Source organism: Morone saxatilis, unplaced genomic scaffold, assembly GCF_004916995.1.
Source record: "Morone saxatilis isolate NCDOM2014 unplaced genomic scaffold, NCSU_SB_2.0 Contig10, whole genome shotgun sequence".
In the NCBI taxonomy this organism is placed as follows: domain Eukaryota; kingdom Metazoa; phylum Chordata; class Actinopteri; family Moronidae; genus Morone; species Morone saxatilis.
This window is the reverse complement of record NW_023339652.1, coordinates 14,679,288-14,683,007: the sequence shown is the minus strand read 5'-3', so window position 1 is coordinate 14,683,007 and position 3,720 is coordinate 14,679,288. Positions and strand designations below refer to the sequence as shown.

Genomic DNA, 3,720 nt, shown 5'->3' with positions numbered 1-3,720 from the left:
TTACGCCCCCTTCTGCGCATTTAGTTCCCCATTACTTCAACAGTGGCTGTCAGCTGGTGTACCAGGCTGGAAGTCCTTGTCTGGAGGTTGAGTCGCGTTACCCTGTTTCATCCCTCTTCTCTGACCCCGTTTCCTGTTTATCTTCAGGTAGTCTAATCAATTATGATAAGGCAATGACAAAGCCTCCCCGCCCCAAAGAAATTTAATTCATAGAAAGGAAGTAGTGTACAGCATTGAAGTCGATATGATTTTGTTGTGGTCTCTGTGGTTGTTATCAACAGGTGATAACATTAGTTTTCTCTTCAGGTGTCAGCGATGTATCGAGGCTGGATGTGGCTGGAGCAAAAACGGCTGTTCCTGGGGGAATCAAGGACAGAGAAATGTAACTATGCATCTGTTTATGTGTTTATCTAAGAGGGTTTTCCAGACTTTGTCTTTGTATCGGTTGGTGCTTGGGCCCTAATTATATTTTTTTAATGATAAAATTCTCTTATTTAGACTAATCAAGCCGGTATTTAGAGCAAAGACGAAACAGCTAGCTTCCATCAAAAGTTACAAAAAGAAACCCATGCTTCTGCTTTACAGGCCCCACTGCACCCAACCAAGAGCTGATCAGTAGCTAAACTAACTGATTGTTGTTGTTTCTGCATATGTTAATCAAACACATACAACATGTAAATAAGACAGCACTATAGTTATCTGACTAGTTTCCAGTTTTTGTAGTTAAGCTAATGTTAGCCAAAACAGGTCCTGTATCAACTCTTCATAGTACTTTTACAGTGGATGTAATGTCAACCTGCTTGATGTCTTCACCTCACTTCCTCCTGCAGGACAGTGTTTGCCAAACGGAGGAGTCGGGGATGAACTTCTCTGTGAGTCTGAACCTCAGTTGTCACATATATTCTTCCTCTGATGCTCCTCATTTACATTCATTAGAGATTAAAACATCAGTAGAAGTTAATACATTAAAACTGATTATCTTTGTGCGTGTTTTACTGTCAGAGACCAGAGATCTTCTCAATCTCTCCCAGTGTCGTGTCCTTCTACGGCAGAAACTATGCGATGTTGTCTGGTCGTAACCTCGCTGGCGTGACCAAAGTGAGGATCCAGGCGGACATGGACTGCGCACCACAAGAGTGAGTCAGTTTAAGGATGACTAAGAATCTGCTTACACTATAAATGACATTTCAGAGTTGGAGATTATTACTAGGAATTACACTCATATTATGAATTGACATAAACTGTCCAGTACTTCATGTACTGCTCTTTCCTAAATCTGGAGACTGGATTGGAACAGGGACCCAAACGCAGTCATTGTCAATAGAAAAATGGCCGATTTGTCAGCTGCCCAGTTTTTAGATTTAGGAAAGCCTAAAATGTCAAATGTGTGGCATTTTCTTTAAAGTCAAAAGCATACACCTTTGTTTGTCTGCATCGTTTAATAGATTGAAGCTGATTCTGTTTTAGCTTTCGTGATTGAGGAATTCAAGCTCCTTTCAGTTCTGATTTCTCTCTCTCTTTCATCCTGTGTGCTTTGGTCAGATCTCCTGTGTGGAGCAACACTGGTGTGGATCTGACGTTCCACATTCCCAGGACGGATAATAAAGGTTGTCAAAGTATGTGTTGTCCCCCCAAGTGGTAGTTGCCACAGCAACGCTCATAAGTCACCTACAGGTCCTTTACCTTCCTGCAAAAACATCACACCAGCAGCACCCCTGGATCAGGGACTGGATAAGTTGGCATTTATTTTTTCCCAAAACAAAGTAACAAATACAGTTTTTGATGGAAAAAGCAGGGGTGTATCCAGGGGGTGGTGTGGGCCATCCCTGAAACTGGCCATACAAGGTGCCACCCCATTATCCTAAACTATGAGTGGTTATCTGCCCGGTCAGACCTGTGACTTTAGTTCAAACCAGCTGTTTGATGATTAAAACTGGACATTTGTTTGTAAAAGATTTTAAAACTTTATAAAAGTGTTTCTGAGCCAACACAAGAAAAGGTTAATTTAACTATTTTTAAACGTGAAGGTTCTTGTTCTATTCTTGCTTGAACTGGAAGTTGTTCTGAGCCGCCATTTTACAGACCAGAAATACTTTTTACATCATTTCTATTCAGCCACATGAGGCTAATCATTCCTGAGGTGGTTTTGATATGTATAATATATTTCAATGTTCCCTGGAACATTTAGCCTAACAATAATATAGGCATAATTTCCAGTCATATTCTGGATTATTCACTAAGGAATTTGAATCTCAGTATCAATAATTACAGCTTCACATAGTGAACAAATAATATGAATCCATTAAGAAAATGTTTTCTCTGCTATCAAATGTGTATTATATTTCCACTTCTCTGATTGGCTGCTGCTCTGTGTCCTGTAGTGGGAAGAGGAAGATCACACTCAGTGGTTCCCACCTGGAGTTTGTGGAAGGGGTCTTACACAGCCACGCCCTGCATGAGGTCAGACTTCCCAGAAACAACACCTCTCAGGTGGGTCTGTAGACATGCACAATGTCCCATTGTATTGTTATGTTACATTAATTATGTCACATCATATCATATCATGCTGCATTACTGACACATTATATCACAATATTATTATTAGATCAAATTAGACCATGTTATGTCACTTCATGTAAGCTTCTAGCATTATGTTATATAACATTACATTAAGTATTTTTCAATACATTATATTGCATTATTGTTACTTGTGTCTATATACACATGCCTAAACATTCAGAGTGAACCATGTATAATGTCACACTTTGTTTTATTACATGTCACGCCATGCTATGATGTTCCCTTTTTGGTTATGCTAAAGTACTGACATAAATAGTATGTCACCATCATCACCATGTCATGCTCCATACACAGATTATCACACATATCACTATGTTATTTTTTTAATTCACTACAGAATCTGACCTATGACACACCGGCAGCTGGAAATTATCGAGGGAGTTTTAGAAGCAGTGTGTTTCTGAAAGTAGCCAATGAAACGTTGGACTGCTCCACACTGTTAAAGGAAGCTAGGAGGTAACCTTTATTATAGGATACTTTTGATAAATAAAATCGAGAGAACACTATAAAGATTTAAAATCATAAATAAAATATACGGGCAAAGCAACAACCGATACAAAGAACCAAAGTCTCGGAAAACCTCTTAGATCGTGACGACACCATAAACCAGACCTGCATACGTTACATTTCTCTGCTCTTGATTCCCCAGGACAGCCCGTTTTTGCTCCCAGCCACATCCAGTTGCCTCCGACTACATCGCTGACCACCTGAAAGCAGAAAACTAATGTCTATCACCTGATTGAGTAACACCCACAGAGACCACAAGATACGGGCGCTTTTATTGCCAATTTAATCTGATAGACACGCCTGAAGATAAACACGGAAATCTGACCCCCGTCAGGAGAGCAGACGGCGGCGCGCGACACACCAGCACGAGGACTTCCAACCTAAGGTACAAGGACGGTCCAGCCTTCTGGATCGCACACCACTGAATAGGCTACGGCAACTAAATCAAGAAAAAGAGGGGTAAGCGGACCATGTGTTTTTCTTCTGTGGAGTTTTTGCCTCCTTTCTATTTCTTTTTCTACAGTTTGTTTTATTCTGTTTATTAAGTTTAGTGTTAGTAAGATGATTCTTTTTACTTCCGGCTTGGACTGCTACAGGGCAGGAGTCTGCTGTCCCTGAACCTTCTGTGCATTC

At 40.4% G+C, this 3,720-nt stretch overlaps 1 protein-coding gene and 1 long non-coding RNA gene across 2 annotated transcripts in view; one reads left to right on the top strand and one right to left on the bottom strand.

Moving 5' to 3' along the window:
• The window catches only part of LOC118338765, a 1,893-nt gene extending 229 nt beyond the window's left edge, over positions 1-1,664 (top strand). The window contains exons 2-5 of the long non-coding RNA XR_004797279.1: positions 307-382; positions 831-872; positions 1,032-1,136; positions 1,543-1,664. This is a non-coding gene — a long non-coding RNA (uncharacterized LOC118338765). The remainder of the gene's footprint in view (positions 1-306; positions 383-830; positions 873-1,031; positions 1,137-1,542) is intronic.
• LOC118342480 (plexin-C1-like) overlaps positions 1-3,720 on the bottom strand; it is a 35,504-nt gene that overhangs the window by 27,533 nt on the left and 4,251 nt on the right. The gene's annotated exons all lie outside the window — the stretch shown is intronic.